Consider the following 14,598-nt stretch of genomic DNA (forward strand, 5'->3'; position numbering starts at 1 on the left):
GAAAATCTGTAACATGTCACCAGTTGTGTTGGGAAGGGGTCCGAGTTCTAACACCCCTCAATAATATAACTGCTAGAACAAAGTGCACTCTGCTGACCTCCATGACTGTTTAGCTCCTATAAACACTTCTCTACTCTCCTTACAGAGTAGAGTACAAACATTATACTACTTTTACACAGCATGATTATCGTGTAAATCATTTGTTAGATTGAACAGTTTGCACGATAATTGTGCCATCTAAATGCAGGCAGTGAGAGAACAGTCAGAGAAATCACTGATCGGATCCTTCATGCAGACCAAAAAATTATTGTTGGTCTGCCGCTGCATCGGCCGGTGTAAATATGCAGTCATTCATCTATGAACAACTGCCTGTTTTCTGTAAATGGAGGTGGGCGGGCGGAACGATCTCCGACACACTCTGCCTGAGTGATCATCGCTGGGATGACAGTCGTCCCCTATACAGTTTTTTTGAGGAGAGACAAAGTCAACAGGAGCATGCATCCATCAGCAATCATAAGGGGTAAGTGGGGTGGGTGTCTTAACATCCAGAATCTCACTAATCTCAACTTCTGACATGTCACGGTTCTTACCATTCTAGATACCCTCTACGTACCTAAATACTGGCTACTGTTACTCGCTCAGTTTCATGTCTTGCTCAGGTTGGAGCACAGACAGGCTTAAATTGTTACGTAGCTGGTCAAAAGCACAAATCAATCAAGTACAACCTATAATCTTATTGTGTTGATGAGATGGTGACAAAAAACCCAGGAGGTAGTTGCCAACAGCCTCACAATGGAGGGAAAAATTCCTTCCTGACTCCACAGATGTCAATCAGAAAAAAATCCTGGATCAATGTCTCTCCTTCAGAAATCTATTATACTATCTACCCTCTCCTGCACCCACTCCAGTTCAGCTATGTCCTTATACACAGATGTCCAAAACTGTGCACAATATGCCATGTGTGGCCCACTAATGATTTGTACAATGGCAAAACCACGTTCTTGTCATGTGCATCCATGCCTCTGGTTGTATCCCATTATTTCATTTACCTTGGCAGCAGTTGCTTTGCCCTGCCAAAGTAAAAATTAGTGCCCACCTGCTACTTTTGTGCTGAATGTTTATGTACAACGCCCGGCACGAAAATGTTCACACAGGACAAATAAATACTGCTAGGTCCCACGTAAAACACCAAAACCACCACCGCACACAACCAAGAGGATAAAAGGGAAATATAACCCTAACAACCTGAAGAGGTAAAATCCCAGCCTAAAGTGGGGCGATCGTCCCGACAAGGATGACCCCTCGTACAGAACCTGGACCACCTGCACTGACCCTAAGTGAAAACAGGGAATGTCTATAAAGAAGTGGAACAACTATAGGCAGCGGGGGCGATGACAGAAACAACTCCAATATACAAGTTAATAAACCAGCTACTTAACTGAATCAGGATGGCCATACCAAGGGAAATATGGACTAGACCAACTATACCACAAGAGATGGATAATCAGCAATTAGTAAGAGCAGGGGCTGGAATATATAAACTCCCACTCTAATAGATTGGTCAGCCACGAAAAACATCTAAGAGAATCTGAATATACGACTCCCAATGGCCCTTCAGCAATGACGGGGAACCCTAAGGGGTAATAGACATATGATCCAAGAAAATGTCACTGACATGTCATTTCCTAACTCGCTTTTTGACCCCTTCTTGGACATTTAATAAAAATATGAAATTGGCCTTCATTAAGTTTACAGTTTTTCTATCTCTTCTACTATATTGTGGTCACTATTACCTAGCTGACCGCCAACCTGCTGTACTTTTGATATCTAGTCAGATCTATTGGTTACAATTAGGTGTAGAGCCCCCCCCCCCCCCCCTTCTCCTCTTGTTAGATCTCTTGGATATACCATAACAATTTGTGATGAGAATACAACTTTAAGGGGGGCTTCACATGTAGCGGAATCACTGCTGGCTTCCACCAGCGAAAACAAAACTGCAGCAAATATGCTGGAAAGCTAAAGTGGCCAAATCTGCAGCTAAATGGTCCAGATTTACTTGCAGATATGATGCGGATTTTAAGTCTAGTATTTCAAGGGGTGAAATCTGCGGCATAAATCCACAATATAAATAGACATGCTGCGGATTTAAAATCCAAAGCGGTTTTCAAAAATGCTGCTGCTTTGTTGTGAACATTTTCTGCACCGTGTAAGGGAGACTTTAGACGTCTTCTCCATGCGGTTTGTACTGTAAATGACTTTCTGCAGCAAAATCCACTCTGGAAATTCCACAGCATTTACAGTACATGCGAAGCCACCCTAAAGGGTTAATAAAAGGAAAAGAGTTATATATAACTGCATAGTAAACAAAGATAAGATGGACAGCAAGTTTAGTGGAATTTGTGTTCTTGCGGAATAAGCAGCACTAAAATTCGCACTTCTAACTTGTGGATTTTGATGTGAAATGAAATTGCAGAATTCTGCTGGCAATTCTCTATCAAAATTTGCATTTAGATGTGCGGATTTTTGTACAGAATATTATGCCACATTGTTGCGGAATACTTTTGCCCATGTGAAAGCACCCTATGAGGCCGCCTGCAGACGAGCGGGTCGGATCCGGCGGCGAGAATTCTCGCCGCGGGACCTGACCCGAGCGCTTGCAGAGACGAGCACGTACTCACCCGCACCTGGCGGCCCCGGCTCTTTCATGTGTCGGCTGCCGGGCAGCCGGCGCATGCGCTGACCGGAGTCGGCAGCCGGGCGAGTGCCGTTTCTGTGCGAGGCTCTGCGAGCCCCGCACAAAAATAGGGCATGCCGCGGTTTCTTTGCCGCACGAGATTTTGTGCGGCCAAACCGCGGCTGTCTGCATAGGAGTGCGTATTGTAATGCACTCCTATGCAGGCTTTCAGTGGTGGAAATCCCGCGGGAAATCCCGCCACGGGATTTCCGCCCGTGTGCAGGCGGCCTGAGTATCACAATTAACACTGTTTGATTTAAATGTTGAAAGCAAAACTCACATATGACTTATTTAGTCATGGCCATCCACTTTAAGCCTCCTGCACACGGGCGGATTTGCATTGCAAAATCAATAGCAGGATTCCACCTCTGGATTCTGCAGCAAATCCATTCCATAGCATGCTATGAGAAAACACGATTTTCTGCTCATGAGCGGAAATAGATTGCAATTTTCCGTTCACGGGGAGAAATTGCAGCATGCTGTGATTTTGTGTGGGCTACCCATGGCCGGCTTCCATTGAAGTCAAAGGAAGCCGTCAGTCCTGCTGCCATTCTAAAATCATCATTGCAAAATAGTCGCAGGAGCCTCGTCATCACCATAGCGACAGCGCAGTGTCCTATGTACTGCGCATGTGTGCCGGTGCGTTGGCCAGCACATCAGCAGCAGAGGAGAAGATGGCAGAGAGGTAAGCTGGGGTCACCGGCCAGGCACCAGGTCGAACTCCAATGTGGGGTCCGACCCACCTGTATGCAGGCAGCCTTACTCCACCATGTTGTTGAACCATGTACCTTGCATACATAACAAAGATACAGCCAACAAACAGCCCTACAGACATATGAAAAATATGGAATATTTAATTTCTTTTTGTTTTTTTTTTTTTCAGGCATCAGACTGAATGTAGGATGCAAAGAAAATCTCCAATCAACAACACAATCAACAATCACCTTTAGATTAGCATTCATCTATAAAAATGATGATTTTACCTAAATTGTCCCCACTCCTTATACCCCTCGAATGATTACTAAATAAATTTTCAGCATACTAACCTATGGTTTGTCTTATTTCGGATGAAGGTGTGAAGGTTTGGGTGGATTGATGAAACTAAAGAGAAAGGATGTGCAGCATGCCATAGGGTGACCCCGGACATAGGGCATACGTTGAGGAGCAGGGGGGGGCTAAGATTCTGGCTTCTCATGGTGGCATTTACCACGCTCCTTCCTGGAGGGACTCACGTAGCCTCGGCCAGGGCAGCGCTGGGCCTCTTCCGGACACCCGCGGCATTGGGATGCCCAATTAACTGGGGAACAGGAATTGTGGTTGTCACGGGTGACGCCGCTGTTCTGGTTCCCACCGGTATGAACATCAGCAGGGAAATAATTGAGCCACAGACAATTGTAGAGTACCTCACGTCCCCGGGAACGGTCAGGGCCTGGAATAAAACTTTACTTGGCAAACTTCAGCAATACACAAGGCACAGATGACAGGTTTGGAAAATGCAGGAATTAGATAAAACAAAGTACCTCCACTCAGCAGACCCAGACTTCAGGTCATCTGTGCGTGACCAAATAAAGAAGCGTACCTCCACTCAGCAGGACGCAAACTTCAGGACTCGAGTGTGAACAATGACAGAGTAGCTCCACCTGGCAGTCCCAGACTTCAGGAGGCGCGGGCGTGAAACAATTATAATTGAGTACCTCTGCACTGGGCCTTGGAAGAATGCACTTGTTGGCTGCTCACTCTCTCTCTCTCGCAGGCTCACTCCATCATCATTCTATAAACAAGCACTCCGGGAAACCTCTCCTCCTCTTCCATACTTCACTACACAAGGGTTAAAGGGGTATTAGTGTTACTTGATGCCACGGGAAGCTAGGGATTTGACAGGGCTTCAATGCAGGAACGCGCCTGTCACACCCCTAGCTCCCGATTGGCTACCTGCAGCAGCGTGTGGCAAGTGTTTTGGCCACCCTCCAGGGTTAAGCCGATGCCTTCGCTCCTCACACTGCGCTCCCAGGTCCCCTTTCCCCCTGCGGCTGCCTGGACATGTGGACCCGGTGACTCTGTGCTGCCTATGTGCCCCCACCGACACTCTCCTCCTCACTGTAAGGCAGCATGTGGAGGCTGTACATGTTTCTCCCACGTGCCGGGCCACCAGGGAGTAGTAGCGGCGCAGGACACTTACAGCAGCGCAGCACATATGCAAGATGCCGGCCCACCGCTGCAGTGCAGAAGAGAGCGCGCTGGCCGCTGCCAGTGACTCCGGGGAACCAGTACCAAGCGCAGAGCAGGCAGGCAAGAGGCCGGCCTGCCCGCAGCTGCAGTGCTGAAGGGAGCGTGGCGGGCTGCTGGGACTGATCAGGGGAGCACTCCTAGCCTCGGAGCATGCAGGGAAAATGTCGGGCTGCCGCTGCATTGAGAAAGGGACACCACCGGGGATAAGGAACAGTGCCAGGAAAAGGTGAGGGGGTATCTGCCACGCCCATTACTCCTTGATATTGTATCTTCTCTTCCTATCCGAAGCTAGGGGTGTGATAGGGGCTTTCACTCCTGGTGACAGCTGTTACACCCCTAGCTTCCTGTGGTGTCAAGATACACCAGTACCGGTTAAAGGTACCCCCATGTAGCTGTCACTCCTCAACAGGAACCCAGAAGACATGGACCTTTTCCCGCTCTCAGGCACGCTCATTTATAGCCTCACTCATACCACGTGACAGGATAGAATTTGTTACATTCACAGACAGTCACCTCATATTTTGCAGACATTTAACTTCTCATTTGCTGCAGCTGTGCAATACACATACTAGAATGACAGGACAGATTTGCACAGTGCATCAACATAAAACATGACATTTATGGAGGGGACCAGGATGATGTACTGGGCCACTGCAGATGTTCTATGCAGTAGATTAGAACAAAACCACGATACTCATATTGTTTCCCACCAAGGGTTTCAGTATGAAAGTTGACATGTCTGATGCATTAACATGTAAACTCTTAAGATCAGTCTCTACGGTAAAGAAAATACATTTATACTGGGTGTAGTCAGAAAGAGCGATCCAGCTTTACATCTCAATACTTGTGTGCTATATTGAAAGAACAGAAGTGTACTTGAGTAGGAAGGCATGGATGCCTTACACTATGGTGTGGCACACAGGCCTCTGAGGGACCCGGACCACAGTAATTGTGTGTTGTGACCCCTGTAAGAGATAGAAAGTAAGGGCTCAGTCACATGGGCGCTGATGTGCCTGTATTTCTGGACGATAAGATGGACGCACCGCGTGCAGACGATTCTCCGCATGACCAGCTCCATTACCAGCCATGTGTTCTTTTTTCTAGCCACCGCGGAGAGTCATCCGCACCTGCAGTGCGGCCGCCTTATCATCCAGAAACACAGGCAGATCGGCGCCCGTGTGACTGAGCCCTCACGCTGCATTTAGACGCAACAACATTCAAAAAATCGTTCAAACGACTTAAAGTGAACGTTAATCGTTCAGTCTAAATGCGAGCCAACAACTGAATGACAAATGGGAATCATTCACTTCTCGTTCGTCGTTCAGTTTCTGCAGGACTGTAAATCATTGTTGGCTCGTTCACTTGTTCCGTTTAAACACTTCTCGCTCAGTGTTTCATATAAGGAATGTAAGCACTGAACGATTCTTGTTGAACGAGTCAAGAATGAATCTGCCTGTCTTATAGGCTGCATGGACATGAATGAGCTGGTCATGACATCACCAGCCCGTTCGCATGCGCAAACAACAATTGTGCAGTGTAAAAGCAGCGTTAAACCTAATTGGAAAATTGAAGAGCAGCATGTGAGAAGCTTCAAGAAATGTGCTGTGTGTCTCTTTAAAGGGTTTGTACCAAGATTACAAGTTATCCCCTATCCATAGGATACGGGATAAGTTGCTGATCAGTAGGAATCTCACTGCTGAGACCCTTAGCGATCTTGAGAATGGGACCCCTGTGTTCCTCTCCTCCTCACTGCGAGGTTACTGCACCTCCTGTAATGGGGCAGAGACTGAAGTGCTGGTTGTGCAAGTAGCATTCCATTCACTTATAATGGAACTGCAGAGATACCTGAGCGGGTGCCACTTATTTCCGCCAGCCCCATTGAAATGCATGGTGCGCTGACCACATATGCTTTGCCAGCACTCCATTGGCAGTGTCATCACTGTGGAAGCAACTTCCCCCACAGTAGTACCGTTCTTGAGATCAGCGGGGGTTTTAGCAGTGAGACCCCATCAATCATCAAGTTACCCCCTATTTTGTGGATAAGAGATAACTTGCAATTCTGGTAGAACCTCTTTAACCCCTTCCCTCCACAAGACGTAAGGGTACATCATGGCAGCGGAGTACTTCCCACAACTGGATGTACCCTGATGTCCTGTGAATAGCGCTAGATCAGAAGAGATCTCGCGCTATCCGGTAGTGGGAGCTGGCTGTCACTGATAGCTGGCCTCCCACTGCAACAACGTGGGTGCATCGGAGATGCGACCCCCGCTGTTAACCCCTTCCCTGACGCAATCTATGTAGATCGTGGCACGTAAAGGCTTCACAGAGGAAGCGCACTCCCTTTGTGACGTCATTGAGCTCTCGCGATGTAATCGCAGAGAGCCTGGCTGCTTGCCATGGTAACAGGATGCCACGTACAGACATCCTGTATTACCACTGCCTATGATCGCTATAACAAGTGATAAGGCATTGCAGGAGCAAAGTCCTGCAATGTCTTATCATAACAGTCATCGGTGCTATGATGTAAGTCCCCTAGAGAGACATGTAGTGGCCCAGCGGGTACTACAGAACACTATAAGCACAATTATCCTGTCTCACCGTTTTGTTTGCTGTTCCAGGATACAGAAGGTGCAGTTTGTGGGAGAGACCCTGTCTCTCCCCTTCTGCTCTAAGCTAGAGCTCATCACTGATGTCAGTTGGCCTCTCATTGGCTGATAGTCTTACTCTTACTGGTGCAGAACCCCAAAGGCGGGAAACAAACATACAAGTCACTATGCAAGGTGGCGGGTAGTGAGATCGTGGGAGCCGTGCAGGTGTCATGGCAGTCAGGAGCCTTCTGAAAGGCCCCAGGGCTGCCTGGAGAGACTGCCTATCAAGCCATCTCTGTGGGGTGGCTTGATAGGCTGCCTGTGAAATTGCAGTATGAGGTAATGCTGTTGCATTACGTCATACTGCAGGAGCGATCAAAGCACCGCATACTGTAGTCCCCCGGGGGACTTGAATGTAAGGTAAAAAAAAGATCAATAAAGTTTTTTTAGTTGTAAAAAAAAAAAGTAATAAAAGTTTAAATCACCCCCCTTTTGCCATACGTTTAATTAAAAAATCGGAATAGTAAAATAAAAATACATATCTGGTTTTGCAGCGTCCATAAAAGTCAGATCTATCAAAGTAACACATTATTCATCCTGCACTATGAACGTCGTCCGAAAAAAAAATAAAGAACGCCAGAAATGCACTTTTTCAGTCACCCTGTCTCCCAGAAAAAACACAATAAAAAGCAATCAAAAAGTCGTATGTATTCCGAATTGGTACTAACTGAAACTACAGGACATCCCTCAAAAAATAAGCCCTCGTTCAACTACATTGACGGAAAAATAAAAAAGTTATTGCGAGCACAAAAAAATAGTATAGTAAATAAAAACTATACAAGTTTGGTATCGTAGTAATCGTACTGACCCATAGAATAAAGTTATCATGTCGTTTTTGTTGCAGTTTATGTGCCGTAGAAACAAGATGCACTGAAAAATGGCGGAATGTCGTTTCTTCTTCCTTTTACTACAATTTGAATTTTTTAAAAGTTTTTCTGTAGATTATATGGTACTTTAAATAGCACCATTGAAAACTACAACGCGTCCCGCAAAAAACAAGCCGTCATACAGCGACGTCGCTGGATAAATAAAGGAGTTAGGATTTTTTTAAAGGGGAGGAAAAAACAAAAATGGGGGGGGGGGGGGGAAGGGGCCATGTCATGAAGGGGTTAAAAGGATAGAAGAGGTCCCTGAAATACGTTACACATTTGCCAGTCTGGTTCCCGTGGTATCCTGAATGATTTTGTTTTGAAGCTAATACATTTCTTGTAGGTTTCACCTGTGACTGCCTATTTGTCAGTACTGATTACAGTGGATTAGTGCTTGGTGGTATAGAAGGGGTACATCAGACCTCCACCAGAGAGTAAGTCAGCTGGCCTTTTTACTACTCCTTTATACCTCTTCTTAGAGTTGTATCATCCCCTGAGCACAATCTTTCTTTTTTTCTTTATTAAATCTTGTATGATTGGGAGATTTGGCTGCATATAGGTAAAGAGCGCCCCCCTGTGGTGGATGTCCTGATATGGACGGGGAATAGTTGGTAAAGGACTCTATCCAGTAAAACATCCCAGGCCTGTGCAGTAGGGGGTTCACCCAACACCCAGGGAGTGGAGTTTGTTTTGTATTCTTGGATTTAGGGGCGCTGTTCTGCTTTTTTAACATTTTGGTGTAGTTCTTAGAGAGACGCAGAAAGCGGATGTCTGCTTCTCACATGCTACTCTTCAACTTTGTAATTAGGCTTATTAAGATACAGAGCGCTGGTTCAGTGTTTTTGACTACACCCTGTGTAAAGTAGGTATATTTGGGGCTTTCTTGACCCAACCTATCTCGCTGTTCAAGTTTAGAACGAGCACTTATGATACAGCTGTATACTGTATGTTTCCACATAATGGGTTACATTCTATTTCCATACAAAAGTTGGAAATTCAGGTTTGGTCAGAACTATATAGGTCTATGCCACCCCAAAAGTACCACTTACCTGATCGGGGCTGTTGTGGAGTTCCCCACTGTCCACTACTAGGTCGTTGCTTTACCTCGTACTGAACATGCCACATAAGTAAGGCCACTCTGACACATACCGTGGGCAAAACTCTGCGATTTGAATTAGAACATTTTGTTGCGATTTTACCACCATTTTCGGACATGGGTTACTGCATCCGGACGTGGTTTTTAATGCACCCCATCATTATGAATGGCTGTGGTTTGTTCAACGAGCTCTGGCTCTGATTGGCTGAGCACTACGGAACTCAGCCAATTCAAAGCAGCACTTCCTGGAGGCGGGGGAATTTCCAATTCCCGGCCACAATGCATGCCTGAAGACCAGTGCGGGGGATCGGGGAGAAGACGACGCTGCAGAGCTGGACAGCGCTTCTAAGGTGATGTATGTGTTTTTTCCGCAGCTAGGGCTTAGTTTAGGGCTTTTACAGTAGGATTTCCTGCTGTCAAAGTTGCACCGTATTTTTGTTCTATGCAATGCCACATAGAGGAAGGCTCCATAGGGAAGCATGCGCTTCACAACATTGCAAGTCGCAGGCATATTGCGAAACCTGCAAGGTTTTCGACTAGCAATGTCACATGCTACAAAACATTGCAAATGTGAAGAAACCCATGGGAAAGCATTGGCTTCACATACACGTGACTTGTTGCATTGCCGCAACGTGAGAAAATCACGCGACTTTGTCGCCCATGTGAGGGAGGCCTTAGACCCACTGGACATCTAGTTTTCAAACTGAATATCCAAAAGGCCCTCTTTTTCAGTAAAAGTCTCCTCCTATGGTCGGGTTCACATTCACTACATGGGGAAAGATAGGTCCGATGCTACCCGATCTGTCCCACACATAGTATTCACTACATGGGAAAAGATAGGACCGGTGCTACCCGATCTGTCCCACAAGTACTATTCACTACATGGGGAATGATAGGACCGCTGCTGCCTAATCTGTCCCGCATGTAGTATTCACTACATGGGGAAAGATAGGACCGGTGCTGCCCGATCTGTCCCACACATAGTATTCACTACATGGGGAATGACAGGACTGGTGCTACCCGATCTGTCCCGCATGTAGTATTCACTACATGGGGAATGACAGGACCGGTGCTACCCGATCTGTCCCGCATGTAGTATTCACTACATGGGGAAAGATAGGACCGTTGCTACCCGATATGTCCCACACATACCGTGTTTCCCCGAAAGTAAGACAGTGTCTTACTTTCTTTTTATCCCCAAAAGCCCCACAATGTCTTACTTTCGGGGTATGTCTTATAATAAAAAAAAATCATTACTCACCTCCCCCGGCGTTCTGTCGCGCTCCGGCAGGATGTCGCTCGTTCCGGCAGGATGTCGCTCGCTCCTCGTCCCCGGCCCAGCATTGCTTTCTGAATGCGGGGCTTGAAATCCTCGCCTCCAGAAAGCTAATACACACGCCGTCAGCCAGTTACAGCCATTCAATGACAGCATTGAATGGCTGTGATTGGCTGAAGGCGCACGTGGCTTCAGCCAATCACACTATTCAATGACATCATTGAATGGCTGTGATTGGCTGAAGGCGCCATCTGGAGCTGCACACGTGAGCATAGCAATGGGGAACCTATATGCCACACACTATTCATTCTGTCAAGGTGTCTGCATGCCCCAGTCAGACCGGGGTTTTTTATAAATAGTCACAGGCAGGTACAACTCCGCAATGGGAATTCCGTGTGCACCCACAGCATGGGTGACTCCCTGGAACCCACCGGCTGTACATAAATGTATCCCATTGCAGTGCCCTGGACAGCAGAACTAACGTCAGATTAAATGCAGGTGGGTTTCGGCCCACACTGCATGCCCCAGTCAGACTGGGGTTCTTTATAAGTAGACACAGGCAGGTACAACTCCCTATTGTGAAGTCCGTGTGGACCGGCAGCATGGGTGGCTACCTGGAACCCACCGGCGGTACATAAATATATCCCATTGCAGTGCCCTGGACAGCAAAGCTAACCCAGGTTTAATGCAGCTGGGCGTTGGCCCACACTGCATGCCCCAGTCAGACTGGGGTTCTTTAGAAGTGTACACATGCAGTTACAACTCCATGTGGACCGACAGCATGGGTGGGTCCCAGGAAGCCACCGGCGGTACATATATATAACCCATTGCAGTGCCCAGCACAGCTGAGGTAATGTCAGGTTTAATGCAGGTGGGCTTCAGCCCACACTGCATGCCCCAGTCAGACTGGGGTTCTTTAGAAGTGGACACATGCAGCTACAACTCCGTGTGGACCGGCAGCATGGGTGGCTACCTGGAACCCACCGGCGGTACATAAATATATCCCATTGCAGTGCCCTGGACAGCAAAGCTAACGTCAGGATTAATGCAGGTGGGCTTCGGCCCACACTGCATGCCCCAGTCAGACTGGGGTTCTTTAGAAGTGGACACATGGAGTTACAACTCCGTGTGGACCGACAGCATGGGTGGGTCCCAGGAAGCCACCGGCGGTACATAAATATATCCCATTGCAGTGCTCAGCACAGCTGAGGTAATGTCAGGTTTAATGCAGGTGGGCTTCGGCTCACACTGCATGCCCCAGTCAGACTGGGGTTCTTTAGAAGTGGACACATGCAGTTACAACTCCGTGTCGACCGACAGCATGGGTGACTCCCTGGAACCCACCGGCGGTACATAAATATATCCCATTGCAGTGCCCAGCACAGCTGAGGTAACGTCAGATTTAATGCAGCTGGGCTAAAAATTACTAGGATTACACTGTAGGCGAGGACCCAAAAAAATTGGTGTACCAACAGTACTAATGCACCTCAGAAAAATTGCCCATGCCCAACCAAAAGGGTAGGTGAAACCCATTAATCGCTTTGGTTAATGTGGCTTAATTTGTAACTAGGCCTGTAGGCAGCCCAGTTAAAGTAAAAAAATGGTTCAGGTGCAAGTTTCAACACTTTAATGAGCATTGAAACGTATAAACATTGTTTACAAGAGTTATATGGCTGAGCCTTGTGGGCCTAAGAAAAATTGCCCATTCGGCGAGATTACGTGAGGTTTCAGGATGAGGAGCAGGAGGAGGAGGATGAATATAATACACAGATTGATGAAGCTAAAAGGTCCCCGTTTTTGATGGTGATAGAGAACGATGCTTCCATCCGCGGGTGCAGCCTACGTATTGTTTAGGTATCGCTACTGTCCGCTGGTGGAGAAGAGAAGTCTAGGGAAATCCAGGCTTTGTTCATCTTTATGATTGTAAGCCTGTCGGCACTGTCGGTTGACAGGCGGGTACGCTTATCTGTGATGATTCCCCCAGCCGCACTAAACACCCTCTCTGACAAGACGCTAGCCGCAGGACAAGCAAGCACCTCCAGGGCATACAGCGCGAGTTCAGGCCACGTGTCCAGCTTCGACACCCAGTAATTGTAGGGAGCAGAGGCGTCACGGAGGACGGTCATGCGATCGGCTACGTACTCCCTCACCATTCTTTTACAGTGCTCCCACCGACTCAGCCTTGACTGGGGAGCGGTGACACAGTCTTGCTGGGGAGCCATAAAGCTGTCAAAGGCCTTGGAGAGTGTTCCCTTGCCTGTGCTGTACATGCTGCCTGATCTCTGCGCCTCCCCTGCTACCTGGCCCTCAGAACTGCGCTTTCTTCCACTAGCGCTGTTGGATGGGAATTTTACCATCAGTTTGTCTGCCAGGGTCCTGTGGTATAGCATCACTCTCGAACCCCTTTCCTCTTCGGGTATGAGAGTGGAAAGGTTCTCCTTATACCGTGGGTCGAGCAGTGTGTACACCCAGTAATCCGTAGTGGGCAGAATGCGTGTAAGGCGAGGGGCACGAGAAAGGCATCCTAACAAGAAGTCAGCCATGTGTGCCAGGGTACCTGTATGCAACACATGGCTGTCCTCACTAGGAAGATCACTTTCAGGATCCTCCTCCTCCTTCTCCTCCTCCTCCTCAGGCCATACACGCTGAAAGGATGACAGGCAAGCAACATGGGTACCCTCAGCAGTGGGCCAAGCTGTCTCTTCCCCATGCAGGAAAAAGTGTCATCCGCGCTTGCTTGCAGAATAAAATGTATAATCTTCCTTTATTTAAACATATTTAAAATTTGCCAGGTATACACATCTCTGGACCAGACGCGTATCGGCTGCACAGAGCCTTCGTCAGTGGTATGATCTGAATAGAGTGTGGGACCAGCTTAAATAGGTGGAACAGAACAAATAATTACAATGGCTGTCAGATGTACAGGTTATAGGGCAAAAGGGAAAATATACAAAAAACATCAAACTATTGCTGGTAGGATAATGCTTGTAAGTAAAACTTGTAGTAACCACATATCGCACATATAGCAATATAACACAAAAAAGATACCAACGGGCCCTCTGCCAAAGCTTTATATATTTCATTTATTGCAAGATTAACCCTTAGTTGCACTATGTTTGTATCTGTTGAGTTGAACCTCACAATTGGGTTAATAAAAATTGTATATATAGAGGACCATACAAATTTCCCTTGCTATGCGATGGCATTATACTTAGCTCCCCTTTTATATAGAAATTAGCCTGCATGTTCAGGAACAAAAAAACAAAAAAATTAAAAAATTTAAAAAAAAAAAATTAAAAAAAAAATAATTTTTAAAAAAATGTAAAAAAAAATTTTTTAAAAATTAAAAAAAACCCCTTTTCCTCATTTCTCTTTGTCCAAAGATAAGTACAAACATGAGCATATATGTTGTTTCTATGTACATGATATTAGTCTGACTTGCAGTATAGCCCCCATAAAGGGATCTGATCCCAGAGGGAGAAAAAATAAATAAATTCCATTTATTTTTTATCCTGGACAAATATACTCATATTGGTTTTCTGCATATATGATGTTTCTATATATATGGTGCAGGTTTGACTTGCAGTATAACCCCCCAAAAACGGGTCTGGTTTAAATGTACTTTCTTCTCTATGTTTGATTCCTGTATATGCAATGCAGGTCTGACTTATAATTTAACCCCTGAGGGGATCTAGTCCCCAGTTTATGGATCCAAAAGGACTCTCTGATCAGTATATCATTGAACG

General features: G+C 46.6%; 1 protein-coding gene across 9 annotated transcripts in view; it reads left to right on the plus strand.

Annotated features, from left to right (window-relative positions):
• LOC136621728 (uncharacterized) overlaps positions 1-14,598 on the plus strand; it is a 417,340-nt gene that overhangs the window by 135,529 nt on the left and 267,213 nt on the right. For 6 of the 9 annotated variants that reach the window (XM_066597410.1, XM_066597413.1, XM_066597412.1 and 3 more), the window contains one exon: positions 3,618-3,779. The exons of the other annotated variants lie outside the window; for them this stretch is intronic. The gene's annotated coding sequence lies outside the window, so the exon portion shown is untranslated. Of the gene's footprint in view, positions 1-3,617; positions 3,780-14,598 lie in introns of those variants that run through there. 9 annotated transcript variants of the gene reach the window in all.

Source organism: Eleutherodactylus coqui, chromosome 3 (genome assembly GCF_035609145.1).
Source record: "Eleutherodactylus coqui strain aEleCoq1 chromosome 3, aEleCoq1.hap1, whole genome shotgun sequence".
Taxonomy (NCBI): Eukaryota; Metazoa; Chordata; class Amphibia; order Anura; family Eleutherodactylidae; genus Eleutherodactylus; species Eleutherodactylus coqui.